This window comes from Sus scrofa, chromosome 18 (assembly GCF_000003025.6).
Source record: "Sus scrofa isolate TJ Tabasco breed Duroc chromosome 18, Sscrofa11.1, whole genome shotgun sequence".
Taxonomy (NCBI): Eukaryota; Metazoa; Chordata; class Mammalia; order Artiodactyla; family Suidae; genus Sus; species Sus scrofa.
The window spans coordinates 35,246,130-35,267,992 of record NC_010460.4 but is presented as its reverse complement, the minus strand read 5'-3'; the positions used below and the strand labels follow the sequence as shown (position 1 = coordinate 35,267,992).

The 21,863-nt window shown below is 37.6% G+C and overlaps 1 long non-coding RNA gene across 1 annotated transcript in view; it reads left to right on the top strand.

Annotated features, from left to right (window-relative positions):
- Nucleotides 1–21,434, top strand: part of LOC102167929 — an 87,474-nt gene extending 66,040 nt beyond the window's left edge. The window contains exon 3 of the long non-coding RNA XR_309057.3: nt 20,601–21,434. This is a non-coding gene — a long non-coding RNA (uncharacterized LOC102167929). The remainder of the gene's footprint in view (nt 1–20,600) is intronic.

Sequence of the window (21,863 nt, the reverse complement as noted above, 5' to 3'; positions counted from 1 at the left end):
AGGATATAACTTCTTGCTATGGGAGAAATCAAAAATCTTGTGTCTCTTAGCTCAAGCATGGCTCATATCACTTTAATGTGTGACAAAGGTACCATATACCCAATTTTACATGTTACCTCTGAATGTCAAACAGTGCCCTGGAAATGTCCAGCGGAATCTGTGTGCAAACCCCAAACAGGAGGTATATCACTCAGGACAAATGTTTCTAGGTATCATTCCAAGAGAAAAGGCTGTTACATGTCCTTGGGGAATGAACTAAACTTTTTACTTGCAAGAAGCAAAGCTAAAAATAAAAATGCTCCTGGAGAATAAAACAGGAATAGGCAGCACTTAAGGACTTTGAGTACATTTAAAGACAAGGCACTGTTTAACAAAAGGTAATGAAATGTCCTTATCCTTGATAGTCTGGGGGCAAATGGAAAAGATAACCAGAGATCTTCATAATCTGGGGCCCTAGGATCTGTATTTGTGGGGAATCATGTCACTGTGTTCTGATACCACTTGATCTGTGACTTTAACTCCTTAGTGCCTCCCTCATAAATGTGCCCTGGAGGGAGGAGAAAGTCAAGTCTCTCAAATACTTCCTTTACTCTTTCTGGAGGAGCCAAGGTGGTTGCTAAACCTCTTAATTAAAGACAGGCTAACTCCCATCTTCAAATGGATCACGATGCACAAGTAATCTTTCCTCTTCATCCATAAATTTTCCCCCTCCCTCCGTTTCTGCATGGTCCTAGGCATGTGGAATTCCCACCATCCATCTGAATCAAATAGATCAAAGACAGAACTACACAGTTTCTCTCCCCTTTACCAATTCCCCCCCTTAAGCCTTCATTTCTGAGTTGTCATTTTATAATGCAAGATAGGGAAGATAAAATATTATCCTTAAAATGTAAAATGGGAAAAATGAATATAATAAAAATTATCCATTCCACCAGTTCATGCCACAGTATTTGTTATGTGCTTACCATGGACCCCGAGTACTGCTCTTACTGCCTGGGATATAGTTGGGAACAATATTTATTATGTGTTTATCATGGCAAGAGAGAGAAAACAAAATTACGATTTGATATGCTAAGTGCTTTGAAGAGAAATAATAGTGTGAGGAAAAGGAGTAAAGAAGGATGCAATGGTGGGGGGAGGGTCTCTCTGAACAGGTGCATTTTGATTTGAACCATCAAAGGGAAAAGTACTTCAGGATGAGGGATGAACCAGTGTGAAGTGGAGGGAGTTGTCATGTTCAAGCAGCAGCAAGAAAGTCGGTGTGACCCAGAGCAGAGTGAATTGGAAGAGTAGGCAGGGTGGTGAAAGATAAGAGAGAGGAGGGGTTAAGTATCATAGCAAGTATCACGTACCTTCTTCTAAGAAGCAGGTCCTTGGTTTTCTCTATCTCCTCTTTGTAGAGATCTCTGGTGACCACAACCGCTATTTTCTATAGGTTTTACACACCAGGGTAGAAATATCTCAGCCTGAAGGGAAAAGATAAAGCACTGACAAAAGACATCCTGAAACTATAAACCAGGGCTATAGAAATTATTACTACAGAGTGTCCGCTAGAAAGCCAACTGAGGAGTCTTCTGAAAAAAAAAAAAAAAAGAGTCATTTTGAGTTTGCACTAACTACATTGCTAAATACTTGAATAATGAACTATTATTCTGCTTCTGTATTTGGCACTCAAACATTTATACTTTAAAATTACTTTAAGATAGAAATAGCCTAATGCCCTTCAAAAGAAGTTACATGACCACAAATATGCATTTACAAAGTAAGTTTTCCTCTCTCATTCTCGTATTAGATTAAGCGAAGTCTTTAAAAGGCAGTTTATAAAAATGTAGATAGTGATGCTAAACCTCCTGCTGCCGTTTCTGATCAGAAGGGCAGTGCATCCATATGTTGAGCAGGAGAGTTTCCCACTCCTTTTCTAGGTGACTAAAATGAACTCAGTGTCTTTTGATTTCTTATTTTGAAACATACGCAGCACTCGACCATAAATGTACCTCATTTTCACAACTGCATTACCTATGGAAGCATTATAAACATTTTAGGAAATGGTGTTTTTCCTCAAACCCTTAGACTTAATGGAAATTTTAGAATGGAAGAAAATTGAAACATCAAGTTGTGTCCTTACTAAAAACGTCTCCCTTCAATGAAAAAGAACCTAATGTTTTTTCTACCACTGTGTACAGTTCCTTCCCCATTTAAAAAAAAAAAAAAAAAAAACTTCTCAAAACCTATTGCAAATTTTATTCAACAGCACATTAAAAGAATACACCATGAGCCAGATGGGAGTTATCCTTAAGATGCAATAATGGTTTAACATACCCAAACCTGCCCTCCTGCTCATAAGTGGGTTTTTAAAACCCATTAAAGAATTTTTTAAGTCTAAACCTTCTAGGCTGTATGTAAGATTGTTTTATAGTAGAAAAGGCACCCCCAGCTAGGAACCTTGCTCTAATCTTTGTACCATCACCTCCGGATTAGTTATCTTTAGGAAATCTTGGGCAAGGTACTACCTGTGTCCTACAAAACTGAAAGATTTGTTCTTCCCTCTTCAAGAATTGTTGTGAATACATGAATGAATGAATAAATAAATGAATATTTTCTTCTCTGAGATATCTTTGAGAAGCCTGGATGATTGGATGTGGTTCCTTCTTCCTGACAGCCATGTGTGCTTGAACCATCCTCTTCTTTATGCTCAGCTCCTCATACTCCCACCACTGCCCCAAACATGCTTGTTCAAAGCCTGTCCTTCAGGTCATCTATCCCAAACTGCAACGTTTTTCTTTGTTTAATTTTTCACAGCAGTTGGCACATTGTCTATCATATAATAGTTGCTTACTAACTAAATGGAATCCAACTATATCAGTGATTCAGTAATTCCATTTTACAGAATAAAATTTGCTATTTAAAGATGATATATTGTTGTAAATCTACTAGCTGAATAATCCTAATCATCTTTTCTCTTCATTCAGCTATCTGTTGCTGGCAAATAGGACTGCCTGAAATGATAGAAATGTTCTGTATCTGTGCTGTCCATTACCATAATCACCAGCCTCTTGTGGTCACTAAGTACCTAAAATGTGGCTGGTGCAACTGAGGAATGAAATTTTTAATTTTATTTAATTTTAATTAGTTAAAATGTAAATGAAATTCCCATTGTGGCTCAGTGAGTTAAGAACCCAACTGTGTCCATTAAGATGGGGTTCAACTCCTGGCCTAGCTCAGTGGGCTAAGGATTCAGTGTTACCACAGCAATAGTGTAGGTCACAGATGCAGCTTGGATCTGATGTTCCTGTGGCTTTGGTGTAGGCTGGCAGCTGCAGCTCCAATTCAACCCCTAGCCTAGAAACTACCATACACTGCAGGCGCAGCTCTAAAAAAAGAAAGTAATAAATTTTAAAAAAAGAGCCACATGGCTAGTGGTTCTTGTATTAAGCAGTGCAGCTCTATTCTAAAGTCACTAAAATAGCTTTAGGGACAAAACAAAGTTTTAATGACAACTTGGATGCTTAAAACTGTTTAGACAGGAATCTGCATGCTTATGCAAGTTGTGAAATTGGCTTCAGGTTAAACTCTGTATCTATAGCCATCAGTTTCCTTTTTAAATAATCTACACAGAGCAGACTGGTATACCTGCTTATTGGTTTTACATACTTTCCTGTTGAGGGTTAGCAAAGACAACGTATTGGGGTGAGATGTTTTCCTACAGCTAAAGCTTCCATTTTCAGGGGAGACATTTTGAGCATCTTAATGATCATTGATTCTCAGACATGACTTCAAAAAATGCTTTGAGTTGATCCTTAGATATAGCCATAGGTGAAAAGAAGTTAAATGATTTTCCAGTAATGCCACAGGGTCATTGGTCTTGTAAGAACTAAGGAAGAAATATTTGAGTCTGGGAGTCAAAGAGTGTTTTCTAAAGAGTTCCATTTTTATCTTCTTTAGGAGAAAGTCACCCATGGAGAGCATTTGAATATAGGTCTTTATGATACATCTTTTTTTTTTTTTCTTCCCAAAACAGAGTCAAAATTTTCAAGAGTCTTTTTAGCTAAGGCTGCTTCAGAATATAAGAAAGCCATGATTAAAAACAAACAAACAAAGATGGATTAAATACCCTGGGGCCCAGGAAAATACTCAAAAGATGATAAGAAAACTTTGATTTGACAAGGGCAAACCAATAAATTTGGGATCAGCTATATAAAGAATGTCGAGTAGGAGTTCCCGTCGTGACGCAGTGGTTAACGAATCCGACTAGGAACCATGAGGTTGTGGGTTCGGTCCCTGCCCTTGCTCAGTGGGTTAAGGATCCGGCGTTGCCGTGAGCTGTGGTGTAGGTTGCAGACACGGCTCGGATCCCGCGTTGCTGTGGCTCTGGCATAGGCCGGTGGCTACAGCTCCGATTCAACCCCTAGCCTGGGAACCTCCATATGCCTCGGGAGCGGCCCAAGAAATAGCAACAACAACAACAACAACAAAAGACAAAAAGACAAAAAAAAAAAAAAAAAAAAAAAGAATGTCAAGTAAAAATTCTTCAAACCTAGACATTTTGATAGTGAGAAGTGGCACTCTAAGTAATTACATGGGGAATATAGGTGGAAATTGGAAGTATTCTGAGTAAACACATGTATAATCTGCTAACTTTTTGGAAGAATGTGTTCTAGATCAACATTAATTTTTTGACAGCGGTATGACAGTCCTGCTCTCTATGGCATGTCCTTGTTCCTTTCAAAAACTCGTTACTTTTTGAACTATCAGGAATTGGTTTTTAAAAGTCAGTAACAGTTTTGAAAGTCCCACTGTGCAGCTGCCTTTTGAGGAATGTGCTTCATAACCCCAAAGCTCTGTTGAGTTAGTGATGGAGTCTTCTGATGTTATACTACCTGAAACTCATCTTCCAGGGCTGGCCAGAGCTGATGAATTCCATCAGGGATTGGTAAACTCTTCTGTAGAGGGCCAGATAGTAAATATTTTACATGTGGTGGTGTATTGTCTGTTGTGCAGCTACCCAAATCCAGCTGTGTAGTATGAAAGTAGCCACAGGCAGCACATTAATGAATAGATGTGGCAGTGTTCCAATAAAACTTTATTTACAAAAACAGGTCGTGGGCTAATTGATGTAGATGGACTCTAGCATAAGTGACATAAAAGGCAGACTACATTAAGTTTCCCTATATTGCCATAGGGCTTTTCCTCATGCATATGCAACACCCCTCCTCTCTCCCTCCTTCTCGCCTTCTCGCCTTCCTTCCTTTCCTTCTTTCCTTCCTTTCTTCCTTCTTTCCTTTTTTGACTCCCTCCTTTCCACCTTCTTTCTCTTTTGTTTCCTTCCTCATTCCTTCTTCTATCTTTCCTTTATTTCTCCATCATTCATTAAGAAAACATTTAATGGGAACCAGCAGTTCTCTGTACTAGCAGTTGGGATTTCAAAGATAAATAAAATACAATCCTTTCCTAATTTTGGAGGGGGAGTGGGGATAAGTTTTGGACATGCTGGACAAAGGTATGCGATATGGCTTAGTGTTGAAGAACCTGGGGCCCAAGGTCATAGGACAGTTGAAGCAGAGACAGTGCTAGACCCCACTGACCTGACTCAGTCAACTGCATTGTTCTTCACTGCTGCAGCCTGGCGTATGTTTGGATGATCAAAAAAACAGGAGACCAACAGCAATCCATTTTTAGAAGATCTTTTTTATAATTTACATTTTATACATAGCCACATTTCCTCAATCTTCCAAAGAAGATTTTTGTTTTTAATACCATAATATAAAATAAATAATAAAATTGTTTATGGTGTCATATTTTCATCAGAAACCACTATAAGTATGTAAAACAATATAATGGCAAAGTAATAAGCACTTCCAACATTTTTATGAGATTCAATTAAATATTCTTCTGTGTGATAAGTATATATTAACTAGTTGGAATATTTATGCACAAGTGCTTTGTCTTTCTGCCATTCTGTTGTTTTTTTTTCCCTAATTGATATTTATTTTAGAGTTGCATATTTTTCCTTAGATCTAATTCCTAAAAATAAAAAAAGTTACTTTTTGATGTAAAGTTGAGATGGATCTTTAGAAATGATTTAATTTCTACTTTGCAGTTCTATTAACCACACTCAGGTCACCAGGGCCCTGCTCTGTAATTTTTCTCAAGTAGCAAATGAAATGCATTTAGAGTAGCTTTAGAACATTAAGGCAGAGATAGAGCATTTCTGCTCACTTTATTTCATTAAACTTAAACATAATTTCTTAAATCTAGTGTAACACCCAGGTCAGGGTAACTTCTAAGTTTTCAAGGTAGTCTCAAACAATATTACACTGTTGTCCTGACACTGATGAGAATACATGTTATACAAGATAGAAAATATTTGTTCAACTTACCCTTACAATGCAATTAATTAGGATATTATATAGAATAAAATGCCAGACTTTGCATTAATGTCTTCCATAATTCTCATTTAATCCTCATTAAAGCCAGATGGGTGAGTGTGTGAGGAAATAACTTTTCTGGATTTCTCAGTGCTCTTATTAAAATAAAATAAAATAAAATAAAATACCCCTAGATCCCTGAGAATTCTTTTCCTTTATAAGCAGAGAAAAACTACATTTCCCCATCCCTCAGCTATGGAATGTCCAGCTACTCACGTAGGACAGTGGACCTGATTCTCATCTCATTGCTCTGTAGGTAAAGACTAGGGAAAGAAGGGCTGATTCACTTATTTTCTGTGAAGTAATAAGAAATCTGTCCCTGACCCAGAATACTTTGTGTATAAATTCAGGATAAAATTAATAAAAATGAACATGAAAATCCCAACAGTGAGATAAAACTTATAAACAGATTAGAAATAGGACATTTACTAGCAATTAAGGAAGTCTGAACTAACAGATCACGCATGCAAACTGAAATCCCTCCTGTCTTTATCCATTTAGGCTGCTATAACAAAATACCAGAGGTTGGGTGGCTGATAAACAATAGAATTTTATTTCTCAGAGTTCTGGAGGCTGGAAAGTCTTAGATCAAAATCCCGGTGGATTCTGTGTCTAGTAAGCAACCCAAAGCTCTCCTCCCTCATGTAAATGATAATCTTTCGTTCTTCATTCAACACATACCTTGGCTAGTTTTGTTTCTACTTGCTTGGTTGCTTCATTTTAAGAGACTTTCCTGCCTCTTTGCATATTCTCTTCTTTATGGTACAGTTTCTCAACATTTTATCCACATTTCTGAAATTCAAAATGTCTTGAAAACTGACTTCGTTGATTTGTTGATTGGTTGGTTGGCTTTACCTATTTGCCAGCAAAACTTATCTGACCTGAATTTATTTAGGGGCAAAACTTGGCCAACTGATGAAAGACTATTTATAGAGTATTTCTCCAACTGCAGGCAGGGGGGATCAGGGTTCCCAGGAGAAGAGAACTAACCATAGCTTTCTTAACATAAGATAAACCATTTTAGGCCTAAACTATTGTGTGATCTAAGCTTGGGAACATGCAGAACGAGTCTCAATCATTAATGATTATAAAAGAAGGTAAGTTTAGTGCTATCTCTGCTTCAACTGTTAAATTCATTTTCTGCTTAGCTGAGGAGAGTTCTGGAATGAAGTTAAAGATCTAAATACTTTACAGAGGGGACTCTCCATTTGGAGACAGAGAAACAGCACTTTCTGAAGGGAGGCAACATACCTTGTGATTAAATTCTGGGTGATGATGCTGATTGTGTCCGCAGGTCCTCCATTCAAGGAGAAATCCAATACCACCGCTGAAATTCCTTTTACGTTTTTAGATGTTGAGACATGTTTAGACCAGTGGTAAACTGGGGAGGAAATATTGCATCTAAAGGCATTCAAATCCAATTAAAAAGAATAAACAGCCTTCTGATGCCAAATTGGCAACTGACCCTCCACTTTACGAGCTTACCTAAAGGGACTGCTGGTGACAGTTGGTAATAGGTTTTTTCCCTCGTGTCACTATGGCTGGAAGATATTGCTACTGTTCCTTCATGTTCTTCCTTCTTTCATTGACTCACTTGTCTTGCTTTTCTTTTGTGTATATCTCCTTCTGTTATTAATGTCCCATCCTTCCTCCTTTGTTCTGTTTTATCCCCCTAACATTCCACTATTCTATCTCACAGGGCTCTCTTCACTTTACCTGTCTCTGTGCCCCTGGATGTTTGGACATCCTCATACTGGCAATAATGAAACATTAAGCCCATTTATAAGTTTATTTATTGAATAATATTTGTTACAATGCAAAATTCAACTGAGTAAAGATCTAATTGACTTCATTGAACAATTCGTGAATTGGGTGGAATCCCATCTAGTAAATAGAAAGACACTCCAAGGGGTTGTACAAAATGAAAGGTTTTTATAGCCAGAAGGAGGGTGAAGCAAGAAGGTATCAGAAAAAAAAAAAAAAAAGGATTATTTCAAGCCAGGTCTTCTTTTGGAGTTAAGGGAAAGGCAGGGATCTTTATCATGTAGATAACCTCACTGGTTTTAATCAGGAAATTTTAGATTGACCATTTAAAAGTCATATTCCTGGGAGAGGCTGAAGCTGCAATTAAGTTTTGGTTTGCTGTCAAGGGGGCAAATGACACCATTTGGAGCCCCCTCCTTCTTTTCTTCTTTTCCTTAACAATGTATATAACTGATTGAATTTAACATGAAACTGAAGAGAAAGATTTGTTTTCTTTCCTTAAGAAATTTTATCCTCTCCTACTCCTCTACCTCTATTAAATGCAATCTTTGAATTTAAGTATGGCTTTTGAGTATATATTTTCTATTGGTTACTTATTGTTAATTAACAGAAATTACTGTTTTCTCTTATTTAAGATTTAAATCATACTAAATCCTTTTTTTTTTTTGAAAGAGGCAACTGTTCTGTTAATGGTCCTTTTTTAAAAACATAATAAAGAACGTAATTGAAATGTCTCCTTGGGAAAGCATATATGTTAATTCTTTCTGTCCAGGAATTTCCCTAAAGCAAAATTCTAGCACAGTCAAGTTTAACTTTCCTATACTTGTTCAGTAATCTAGAGAATTTCATTCCGAGAATGAGAAAATACTGACTGTCCACCATGGGAAATAATTAGGAAAAGGGTGGAACTGGGATTTTTGAGAAGAAAATGGGACTTGAACTATAGCCCAGGAGATAGTCTCTCAGAGAGCTCTGAGGAACTGCTCCTAAGAGGTAAGGGGAGAGGCCCTTTACCTTTTTCATCTTTCTTTCTTTCCTTTCTTTCTTTGTTTCTTTCTTTCTTTCTTTCTTTCTTTCTTTCTTTCTTTCTTTCTTTCCTCCCTTCCTTCCTTCCTTCCTTCCTTCCTTCTTTCTTTCTTTCTCCCTTTCTATATATCTATCTTTCTATCTATCTATCTGTATGATTTTGACTAAGCAATACATGCAATCAAGAATACATCTCCATAGAAAGTTACTGCAAATCAGGAGGAATAGATTTGTTGCTTAATTATTTAAGAATTTATATTCACAACCTATCCTGCTATTGCCACTGCCAAACGTTCCGGGCAGTACCCACATTCCTGATCTCTGTCACTTCCCAGGATCCTGCAACTAGGAGCACCCTTTACAACATCTCATATGTGGGAAAGGTGAGACATGTTGCTTCATGTATGGTCTATAGGGTGGGGGCAAACCACTGCAGTTATCACTGACTCTAGAGATGGCCGTGGCCTGCTCCCAATAGGGGTCCCCGAACAGGCACCACCTGCAGTTCCAATCATCTCAGAGGAGGGCATTACAATCAAACACAATCTGTTGCTCTCACTCCCCAGGGAACTCACGCACCCTGCTCTTGCTACTGTTAAATGCTCTGGTCACCTTGAAGATCTGCCTAGAGCTTATTACCACTTCCCAGGGCTCTGCAACTAGGAGTATCCTGTTCCACCTTCCTGAAACTCCTTGCTGCTATTGAGAGCCCAATGATAGGCACTGACTGCTGGCCCTACCCATTGCCTCCTTCTCCCTGAAAACACACTGAGCATCTTGGGAACAACAGCCTGCTCACAATGAAGAAAGAGACAGCAAATATTCCAACTCCCACACCAAAAATAAATTGTAACCACCCCCCCAAAATACAAAGGGGTATTCTTGCATAGAAGTAGCCTTACAGGACTGTAGTTTGGCTTCCCCAAACTCACAGAAAAAGAAAATCACAAGCAAGATGAATAAGCACAGAAACCATTCCCAGTTAAAGGAACAGGAGAAATTACATAAAGCAGACAACAATGAAGCAGACCTCTGAAGTCTGACAGACATTGAGTTCAAAAGGGAGGTATTGAAAATACTGAAGGAATTAAGAAAGGATATTAACAGTAATGCAGATTCCTTTAGAAAGGAACTAGAAAATTTAAGGAGGAGTCAAGAAAACTAGAAAATTCATTTGCACAGATACAAACTGAATTTAAGGCAATAAAGAGCAGAATGAATAATGCAGAGGAAAGAATTAGTGTGGAAGATAAAATAATGGAAATCACCCAATCAGGACAGCAGACAGAAAACCAAGTGAAAAAACATGAAAGCAATATAAGAGACCTCTGGGAATATATAAAGTGGGCCAATCTATGCATAATAGGGTTTCTGAAGGAAAAGAAGAAGAAAAGGGGATTGAAAATATATTTGAAGAAATTATGGCTGAAAACTTTCCAAATCTAAAGCATACTGATATCAAGATACAGGAAGCACAGAGGGCCCCAAACAAGTTGAACTCAAACAGGCCCACACCAAGACATATTATAATAAAAATGGTAAAAGTTAAAGAGAGGATTCTAAAGGCAATAAGAGAAAAGCAAAGCATTAATTATAAGGGAACCCCCATAAGGCTATCAGCTGATTTCTCTACAGAAACACTACAGGCCAGAAGGGAGTGGCAGGATATATTTAAAGTGCTGAAAGGAAAAAAAAATTGCAACCAGAATACTCTATACAGCAAGAATATCATTTAAATTAGAAGGGGAAATGAATAATTTCTCCAACAAACAAAAGCTAAGAGAATACAGCAATATTAAACCCATTCTAAAAGAAATACTAAAAGGGCTTCTCTAAATTAAAAAAAAGAGAGAGAGAGAGAAAAGAGAAAAGAAGAATTAGGATGAAGGAAACCACAATTGGAAATCAATCACTTAAATAAGCCAGCACAAGTTCTAAACATGAAGATGTTAAAAAAAAAGAAAAAAAAAAAGACATCAAAATCATAGAATGTGGGGAAGGAAAGTAAGAAAATATAGATTCTTATTTTTATTTTAATGATGTGTCTGAGCCTATGTGACTATCAGGCAAAAGCAAGCAGATATAGGAAGGGCTTAATGTGCTTAAAAAGCAGGGCAACCACAAATCAAAACCAAACATTACATTCACAAAAACTGAAAAGTACTCAAGCATAAAATAAATTGAAACCATCCAACCCAAAAAAGAAGGGAAGAAAGAGAAACATAGAATCAACTGGAAAACAAGGTTTAAAATTGCGCTAAATATGTGTCTATCAATAATCACCTTAAATATGAATGGACTAAATGCTCCAATCAAAAGACACAGAATGGCAGATTGGATAAAAAAGCAAAAGCCTTCAATCTGTGCCTACAAGAAACTCACTTAAGAGAAAAGGACACATATAGATTGAAAGTGAGGGGATAGGAAAAGATATTTCATGCCAATGGACAAAACAGTAAAGCAAGAGTTGCAATACTCACATCAGACAAAATAGACTTTAAACTAAGGCCATAAAGAAAGACAAGGACACTATTTAATGGTTAAAGGATCCATTCAAGAACAGGATATTACAATATAAATGCCCCTAATATAGGAGCACCCAGATACCTCCAACAAATACTAACAGACATAAAAGGAGAAACTGATGGGAAAACAATCATAGTAGGAGACTTTAACACCCCACTCAAAACAATGGACAGATCCTCTAGACAGAAAATCAATAAGGCAATAGAGATCCTAAAGGACACAACAGAAAAGTTGACTTAATTGACATTTTCAGGACATTATATCCAAACAAATCAGAATGTACATTCTTCACAAGTGCACATTGGAACATTCTCAAGAATTGATCATATACTGGGGCACAAAGCTAACCTGAACAAATTTAAGAATATAGGAGTTATTTCAAGTATCTTCTCTGACCACAATGGCATGAAACTAGAAATCAACCGCAGGAAAAGAAATGAGAAAAAACTTACTATATGGAGACTAAACAACATGCTACTAAAAAACCAATGTGTCAATGAGGAAATCAAGAAGGAAATTAAAAAATACCTCGAGACAAATGATAATGAAGACACATCCACTCAAAATCTATGGGATGCCACAAAAGCAGTGCTCAGAGAGAAATTCATAGCAATACAGGCCTTGCTCAAAAAAGAAGAAAAATCTCAAATCGACAACTTAACCCAACACCTAAATGAATTAGAAAAAGAAGAACAAACAAAACCTAAAGTCAGCAGAAGGAAGGAAATCATAAAGGTCAAAGAGGAAATTGATAAAATAGAGATTCAAAAAACAATAGACAAAATCAATAAAACCAAGAGCTGGTTCTTTGAAAAGGTAAATAAGATTGACATACCTCTGGCTATACTCACCAAGAAAAGGAGAGAAAAAACCCAAATAAACAAAATCAGAAATGAAAAAGGAGACGTTCACAATGGATACTACAGAAATACAAAAAACCATGAGAGAATACTATGAACAATTGTATGCCAACAAGTTTGAAAACCTGGAAAAAACAGACAACTTTCTAGAGACTTACAGCCTGCCAAAATTGAACCAAGAAGAAATAGATCAAGTGAACAGACTGATCACTAGAAATGAAATTGAATATGTCATAAAAACACTCCCTATAAATAAAAGTCCAGGACCAGATGGCTTCACAGGTGAATTCTACCAAACATTCAAAGAGGAACTTATACCCATCCTGCTTAAACTTTTTCTTTTTCTGAAGAAGAAGGAACACTCCCAAAGACATTCTATGATGCCACCATCACCCTAATTCCAAAACCAGACAGAGATACCACCAAAAAAGAAAACTATAGGCCAATATCTTTGATGAATATAGACAAAAATTCTCAACAAAATTTTCACCATCTGAATCCAACAACATATCAAAAAGATCATACACCATGAACAGGTGGGATTCATCCCAGGTTCACAAGGATGGCTCAACATATGCAAATCCATCAACGTCATACACCACATTAACAAAAGAAAAGTCAAAAGCCACATGATCATCTCAATAGATGTAGAAAAAGCATTTGACAAAGTCCAACATCCATTCATGATAAAAACTCTTACCAAAGTGGGTATAGAGGGAACATATCTACCATAATCAAAGCCATTTATGACAAACCTACAGCAAATATAATACTTAATGGAGAAAAGCTGAAAGCCTTCCCACTAAAACCTGGAACAAGACAAGTATGTCCACTCTCACCACTGTTATTCAACATAGTACTGGAAATCCTAGCCACAGCAATCAGACAAACAAAAGAAATAAAAAGCATCCAAATAGGTAGAGAAGAGGTAAAACTCTATGCACATGACATGATTCTATATATAGAAAGCCCTAAGGACTCAACCCATAAACTACTTGAACTGATCAACAAATTCAGCAAAGTAGGAGGATATAAAATTAACATTCAGAAATCAGTCGCATTTCTGTATACTAACAATGAGATATTAGAAAACGAATACAGAAACACAATACGTTTTAAAAATGCACCCCAAAAAATCAAATACCTGGGAAGACACCTGACCAAGGAGGTAAAGGACTTATATGCCAAGAACTATAAAACATTAATCAAATAAATTAAAGAAGATGTAAAGAAATGGAAAGTTATTCAGTGCTCCTGTGTGGGAAAAATTAATATTGTAAAAATGGCCATACTACCCAAAGCAATCTACAGATTCAATGCAATCCCTGTTAAATTGCCCATGACATTTTTCACAGAACTAGAACAAACAATCCAAAAATTTATATGGAACCACAAAAGACCCAGAATTGCCAAAGCAATTCTGAAGAACAAAAACCAAGCAGGAGGCATAACTCTCCCAGACTTCAGGCAATATTACAAAGCTGTAGTCATCAAGACAGTGTGGTACTGGTACCAAAATAGACAGACAGACCAATGAAATGGATAGAGAATGCAGAAATAAACTCAGACTCCTATGGTAAATTAATCTTTAACAAAAGAGGCAAGGACATAAAATAGGAAAGAGTCTTTTCAGCAAGCATTGCTGGGAAACCTGGACAGCTGCATGCAAATCAATAAAACTAGAACCCACCTTCATACCATGCACCAAAATAAACTCAAAATGGCTTAAAGACTTAAACGTAAGACAAGATACTATCAAACTCCTGAAAGAGAACATAGGCAAAACATTCTCCGACATCAATGTTACGAATATTTTCTCAGGTCAGTCTTCCCAGGCAACAGAAATAAGAGCAAAAATAAACCCATGGGACCTAGTCAAACTGACAAGCTTTTGCACAGCAAAGGAAACCAAAAAGAAAACAAAAAGACAACTTACAGAATGGGAGAAAATAGTTTCAAATGATGCAACTGAAAAGGGCCTAATCTCTAGAATATACAAGCAATTCACACAAGTCAATAGCAAAAAAGCCCATGACCCAATTGAAAAATGGGCAAAAGACCTGAATAGACATTTTTCCAAGGAAGATGTACAGATGGCCAACAAGCACATGAGAAAATACTCAGCATAACTGATTATTAGAGAAATGCAAATCAAAACTACCATGAGATACCACCTCACACCAGTCAGAAAGGCCATCATTAATACATCCATAAATACAAATGCTGGAGAGGGTGTGGAGAAAAGGGAACCCTCCTGCACTGTTGGTGGGAATGTAAGCTGGTATAACAACTATGGATATCAGTATGGAGAAACCTTAGAAATCTATACATAGAACTGCCATATGACCCAGCAACCCCACTCTTGGGCATATATTCAGACAAAACTTTCCCTAAAAAAGACACATGCACCCACATGTCCATCGTAGCTCTATTCACAATAGCCAAGACATGGAAACAACCCAAATGCCCGTCGACAGACAATTGTATTAGGAAGATGTGGTATATAACACAATGGAATACTACTCAGCCATAAAAAAGAACAAAAGAATGCCATTTGCAGCAACATGGATGGAACTAGAGACTCTCATCCTGAGTGAAGTAAGAAAGAGAAAGACAAATGCCATATGATATCCCTTATATCTGCAATTTAATATATGACACAAATGAACCTTTCCACAGAAAAGTAAATCATGGACTTGGAGAATAGACTTGTGGTTGCCAAGGTGGAGGGGGAGGGAGTGGATTGGTTGGGGAGCTTGGGATTAATAGATACAAACTATTGCCTTTGGAATTGATTAGCAATGAGATCCTGCTGTGTAGCACTGGGAACTATGTCTAGTTGCTTAAGATGGAACATGATAATGTGTAAAAATAGAATATGTACATGTATGTGTAACTGGGTCACAAAGTTGTACAGTAGAAAAAAATTGTTAAAAAAAAAGAATTTCTGTTCATAAAATTTTGTCTCCTAAAATATAATCTAAGGGCCTATTCTGCCTCTTTTCCCAAAACACAAAGTGCCTTATTCTGTTCTTTGTCCTGAATTCCTTTCAGGGTATACTATAGGTCAGGGACTTCAGTGGCCAGTGACTTAATCTTTGCACAACTGGATGGTAGGCAAAATTATTTGTTTTACAGTTTATACAGCAAAGTGCAGTTGATTTTAAGGATTTCTTTGATAATGAATAAATAGAAGATCCTAAGTAAAGGATGGTATCAAAATTGCATCTCAGGACCAATTATTACTATTTAAGTTATGTAAAAGTTACTGATAACCTCTTTATTTGCTGTGTGCGGAGGTCATTACTGTCTTAGTTTCAGCAAATGTTTAAAATATTTTAAGATTCTCTTTCCCGACCTTAGTTATTCAAACATTAATTATCCCATTAAGGTTTTAGGTTTTTCATCTTAAAGTTCTCTTGATATGGGAAATTTCAGACATGTAGTCTTTACAGGAGTTTCCTGGTGTCTCAATGAGTTAAGGATCCAGTGTTGTTACCACTGTAGCACTGGTTCAGTCTCTGCCCAGGGGAGCTCCCACATTCCATGGATGTGGCCAAAAAAGAAAGAAAGAAATGTGTCTTTACAGCTGGGGCTGGAGGAAGGAATAGTGGACCTTTGATTTAAGGAGTCTAGGAGGCCTTTATCAGTATAGGATTCCTAAGAAGCTGTTACCCAGTTTGGCCAGTTATCTCAGGTTATAGAAAATTCACTGTCATAGAGTCATCCCCTTAACTTTTAGATAGGAGTATTTGTAGGAAATTTTCCTTACTGTAGTCTAAAATTTTCTTCTTGGCAATTTCTTCTGCTGTCTGAAGTAATAAGATCTGTGTCCTTTCCTAAGAGATGATAACACCTTTTATGTGTGTGGTCCAGTTTCTTTCCCTTAGTAGCAGGTTTCTATGCATTCCTTCACAACATGCTATTTTTAATTACCTAATATGATATTTTTATTACTGTACTTCCATTATATCCAATATAATTTAACAGTTTCATTTCATCTTATTTTCTCTCTCTCTCTCTCTGGTCCCTGTCCCTTTCCCTTCTCTGGCTCTAGTTTTTAATCATTCATTCTCCCAGTATTTCCTCCCACTCCTAGAACTCCACTTTTGTCCCTGATTACTCCTCTTCTCCTGCAAACAAATAAGAGCCTAGACTTGGGTCTGACAGGTGGACTCCTTTGAGGCAGGTAGACAAGCCAGATTCAGGCCCAGTACAAGCCACCTCTAGGACAGGGAGAGGAATTAAAACTGTTGTGGTTCAGAACCACCAGCCTGAGCAAAGGAGCTTCCCAGAGGCAGTGCCTCTAAAAAGTCCCTGAAGGAGCTGAACAGGGTAAGAAGGTACTAGAATCCCAATGGACTAGCCACATATAGCCTGAAGTTCTGAGGCCCCTGGGAACCTGGTACTAAAATCAGAGGATCCCAGGAGGTTGGAGGGATAGGTGACACTGTTTATACTTTCATATTGGAAATGCTTTAAGAACATGGATTCTGTGATCTTTAAAAAAGAACCAAATTCTGACACTTAAAAATAATAAAATCCAGTGATAATATTGGTAGATCAGTCTCTTGGGAACTAACACTAAATGCAGGAATGAGAGTACTTCCTCTCCTTTTACAGTCTTTCCACCCCTACAGAGCCTTCCTGCCTGCAGCCTTCACACATTCATTGGTTTCTTCCTTTGTTCCTAAATGATAAGATTTTAGTCCCATTTTCTGGATACTTTATTTTAATGTATAATGCATTTATGTAACCAATTTTGGTATCTACCTAACAGCTATTAGGTATTTACTTAATGAAGACTTAGTGAAAGTGGACAGGCTCTGGGCTAACTGCGAATTCACCAGTGAATGAGACAGGGTCAAGGCAGGGTGGTGGTTAAGGCTGTGGGCTGTGGAGCCAGGCTGACTGCATGTAAGCCCAGCCCTGCCACTCTCCAGTTTATCTAGCTCCTAGGTACTATTTTTGTGCCTTGGTGTCCTCACCTATCAAATGGTGAAAATAATAGGAATTATTAATTTAACTACTAATTTTAAATTTTCTAGGGTTGTTGTGAGGATTAACTGCTCTGATACTCATACATGTAAACCACTTAGAACAGCACTTGGCAGCAAGTATTTAATAACCAGCACATGTTGGTATATTAAATAGGTCCTGTCCTCAAATTCCTTATAATATGAGAGCAAAAATTCCAACTGACAGCGACAAACTGTCACTATTGGAAACTTTGATTAAGAGTATTTTGTCAACTAAGGATCTAACAACAGCACTATTTTTCAGTCACTATTTTTTATTTCTCCATTCAGTCCATAAAGATATCGCATTGGCCAGTGACATTCAGATGCCATTGCTTAGTAATTATGATTACCAATACTATTTGTAGATTATAAAGCACTGTGATACCTCTGAAAAGGTATGTATCTGCTGTCAAAGAGCCTGGCTATTAATTTTCTTTAAAAAGTTGAGCAATGTCTTAGTCTGCTTGGGCTGCTAAAACAAAATACCGTAGACTGTGTGGCTTCAACAAATGTGAGACATTTGTTTGTCACAGTTCTGGAAGTTGAGAAGATGAAGATCCAGATGCACACAGATTTGGTTCCTGATAAGGACCCATTTCCTGGCTTGTAGACAGTGATCTTCTCACTATGTTCTTATTATGACATTTCCTCAGTGTTTTTGTAGAAAGAAATAACTGTCTTCCCCTTCTTATAAGGGCACTAATTTCATCATGAGGGCTGCACCCTCATAATCTATCTAAATCTAATTATCTCCCAAATGTTCTCTCTCTAAATTCCATCACATTAGAAGTTATAGTTTCAACAAGTCAATTTTGGAGGGGATACAAACATTCATCCCATAACAGCCAAGTTAAAAAAATCACCAACTCAAATTTAGCATCTGTAGGTGAAGATCAACAATACCAATAATACTTCATAGGACTGTTTTGCATTTGCAATGAGATACTCTATATAAAGCCCAGTTCTCAATATCTCATGAGGTCCTTCTGAATTAATAACCTGCATAATAAATTTCCAAGAATACATCCTGGAAGTAGAAACATGTATCCTATGTTCTATTAATTTCCCGTTGATATATGCATAAAATTTAATCTCCTTCTTGGTATTAGCTTTCCACACAATTTTTGCAAGTGCATCAAAGAATTATTTCAGTATCCTTAAACAACGATCATGTGTGTGTCTTTGGAGAGCACATTTCTGTTTAACAGATGAGCTGAGAGGCATTTCAATCTTATCATTCAAACATTGTCAGAATTTTAATTGATCTTAAATATTGTCTTTCATTGATATTTTATTTTCTAGTTTCAGGAAATGGATCCTTTGCTTTGTGAGTCTCAGAAATGTTTAAAAATATTGAAGTAGGCATCTTGTGACTATTGGGAGTTGAGAAAATATACTCAAAAGCCTTTGGACTGGCTTGGAGCTTCACTGTGGGATCCAAAGCTTCCTGCCAACAGTCACCATAGTTCTTAGGTGCTACAACCAAGTGGGAGCACCCAGCTTGAGAACAGAGTGTTTGTGAGTGGCAGGCAGCTTTGGGCACATAGAATGGGATGTTGTGGGACTGACATCTATGGGACACTTCTGCTTTTACTGTAAACTTCTAAAGGAGAAGAATATGCCAGATACAGACTATTGCGTAATATTCAGGCACTTGTTTGGTCTTTGTTGAAATATTGGCCTGTGGAAATGAATGTTTTCATTACTATTATGGCCTTTTTATGTCCATCAAGAAAATCTGTAGTTTATCTGGAAGTAAATAGTGTGCGAGAGAAGCCCAGGCTGTCAGGCAGTCTTGGAATCCCAGCTCCTTCACTTCCAAGCTGTGTTGTTTCAGTCAAATTATTCAGTCTCTTCACCGCCCAGTTTCCCTGTGTGTTAAATACCCATCTCAGAAGGCCCTTGTGAAGGTGGAACGGGAGACGGTGCCTAGATACCTGGGACACTTGTGGTACTCTAGAAATCTTCCTTTAAATCACACACTGGAATACAGTACCATCATATTTATCACTATTTCTGTTCAGTTTGAATCTGTCTTTTATTAAAGCAAAGAAAGCCTTTTAATAAACTAGGGAGCCTTAGGCTACAAGTAATGGAATACCTGAAACAGAAAATTTATTATTATACTACGTAACGAAATATGGGGCCATTTCAGGGATCAGTTAATTCAGCAATGTAATGATGTCATCAAGGACTTCTTTCTCTCTTTCTGCTCTGATCACTAGCATGTTAAATTTGGTGAGTGTCCATCAAGATGACACCAGCATGTAATTCTGCCAAGAGGCAGAAGGGCAGATTCAGTTTACTAATTTCTCTCTTTCTTTCTCTCTGTCTCTCTCTTAATAAACCAGGGCAGGAAACCTATCCAAGAAATCCCCACAAGGACTTCCCTTCATTGGTTAGAGATGTGTCATGTGCCTGTGCCCACACCAGTCATCAGAGAGGAGGCCAGAAGACCTAGGATGTGGCCATAATCAACATTCATTTTCTGTCTCTGGAGAAGGGCTTACAAACCCCTTAGATCTCTGGGTATCTAAATAGTTGTGCAAGTTTTGTCACCAAAGAAGGGAGTCAGCATCTTTTGAGGAAGCAGCAAATGGCAGTTGAACAGGCAACTAATAGTTTACTCCAGTTTTGAGTTACATTTCAGTATTGTTCAAAATAAAGTAGCTAGTGGAAAAAGAGACAAGCTTTTACACAAAGCAGCTGAAAGGTTTACAGAGGAAAGCCTAAACAATGGAGATGGCCAAAGCCAACTTCAGCTGTGAGGGAAATGCGACGGATTTACATAGTGGTAACAGCTGCAGTGGCCAGAAGTTGGAGATTGAAATAACTTTTGGAAAGCTGCTGGTTTTTCTCTCCTTTAGGGGGAAAAAAAAAATGGGCACATCTTTTTGTGATTGGGAGAAATATCATTATGTGGAATGCATATTTATTGACCTAAAAAATGTTCTGTGTTCCTCTTCTCTGTCTTTCAGGTCCTGTTCCATGAAAGGAAAGCTGGGGAAATCAGGCTAAGGAGACTATCCTGTCTGCATCTCATTCTCAAACGGCCGCATGAGGAAGAGACCCAGGATAACCATACTTGTCTGTGAGATGGAAACGAAGCTACCAGGTTTCTAACTTCAAAGAAAGCCCAAGACCTGGGGAGGAAAATGCCAAGAATTTGACAAGAGTCTTATAGTAACCCTTTCAGTATTTTGAATACTGCCCCAAAGATAATGAGACAGTGTCTCCCCTTTAAAATTAAAGAGGGACATTTACTCTTTATAGAGAAAAATCACTGGCTAATAAAAGTCATGGAATCTGTTAGCATTCTAGGTGCAGAAGAGAGGGCTGGGTTGAATTTAAGTGTTCACTTCAAATATGTAAGCGCTGTTTTGCAGAGAATAATGGCTGGTTGTTTTTATTTCACACACAGGTCGGGAGTGGAACCTGAGTTTACATTAAGATATGACGTTTTGGAATAGGAAACAGAGAAGAATTGCTTGAACATGCATTTTTGCCATTACAAATCAGAATAAGTTGCTAGAAGAGACAGTGTCCTATTTGCCAATTTGTATCAGAGAATAATTTCTCATTTGCACTGGTTTAAGTATGATTCAAGAAGTTTGGGTTAGATTATATTTCAAGTTCTGCTAGTCCTTTAAAATAATCCTTAGTCACTTGAAGACTCCTTGCGATAAGTGTTGATGTTCAAGTTTCCCTCCATGAATAGCACTGGCATAGAAGCAGTTGCTGCTAGCAAAACAGTCACAGGGAAGGGGTGGGCAGGCAGCTTGCATTCAGACACATTTGTGAAAACATACATTTTCCACCCACTTTCCATTAGACTGCTATGTCAACAGAAGTACAAGTAAATAGAGTATTTTTTTTTTTTTCTTTTTTGGGTGAAAGACAAATAGGTGCTGGGTGAAGAGGGTTGCCAGTAGATAAAACAATGATATTCTATGTTTGGTAATATGAGAGGATGCTGAACACACTGCTGACTGCCCTGGACACTTCTCTTTGTTCTTAAGTAGTACATATTAGGTTATTTTTAGCACTGATATTTTAAAAAATGAAAATGGGGCGTTCCCCTCATGGCTTAGTCGTTAACAAACTCAAGTAGTGTCCATGAAGACACGGGTTTGATCCCTGGCCCTGCTCAGTGGGTTAAGGATCCAGCGTTGCCATGAGCTGTAGCATAGCAACTGATCCCACGTTGCTGTGGCGCAGGCTGGCAGCTACAGCTCTGATTT